General features: G+C 65.7%; 1 non-coding gene across 1 annotated transcript; it reads right to left on the bottom strand.

Moving 5' to 3' along the window:
- Positions 1–210: 210 nt before the first annotated feature.
- LOC121304796 lies at positions 211–364 on the bottom strand. The gene has a single exon (XR_005947997.1). It is a non-coding gene; the product is annotated as a 5.8S ribosomal RNA (ribosomal RNA).
- Between the last annotated feature and the right edge of the window lie 283 nt (positions 365–647).

Genomic DNA, 647 nt, shown 5'->3' with positions numbered 1-647 from the left:
CGGGCCTGGGCCAGGGTCAGGGCTGTGGGCGAGGACGGGGCCACAGTCGTGGACTCCCGCCTCGCCGCGCGGAGCTTCCCCCATGCGGCGGGTTCTCCTCCTGGTCTGCTTTTAGTGGGACGAAGGGGAGCAGCGTCCCCTGCGAAGCTGCCCCAGGCCACGCCCGACCTCGCCCCGGGGTGGGGTGGGACGGGCGATCGACGTGAAAAACAACCCTCAGACAGGCGTGGCCCCGGGAGCTAACCCGGCTGCAAGGTGTGTTCAAAGTGTCGATGATCAGTGTTTCCCTGCAAGTCACATTAATTCTCGCAGCTAGCTGCGTTCTTCATCGACGTACGAGCCAAGTGATCCACCGCCGAGAGTAGTCTTAATGTCCGCGCCCACGCGCGTTCTCTCTTTCGGACGAAAACATAGGATGAGTATCGGCCAGGCGCTCGGGGGGAAGCCACCGAGGTGTTAGACCTTCCGTCTGGAGGCGACGAGTACCTCGACCAGGGGGGTGCGCGGGGTGCGCAGTGCAGTTTGTGAGGCGCCGCGGATGCCGAGGGGACGGCTCTCTGACGTGATCGTCCGGAGCCCCGGAGGCGGGAGGCCAGGCGTTTTATGGGGCGGCGCCTTGCCCCGGAACTACCTGGCCCCTTCGCTCC

Source organism: Polyodon spathula, chromosome 39, assembly GCF_017654505.1.
Source record: "Polyodon spathula isolate WHYD16114869_AA chromosome 39, ASM1765450v1, whole genome shotgun sequence".
Lineage (NCBI taxonomy): Eukaryota > Metazoa > Chordata > Actinopteri > Acipenseriformes > Polyodontidae > Polyodon > Polyodon spathula.
This window is presented reverse-complemented; position numbering and strand designations above follow the sequence as displayed.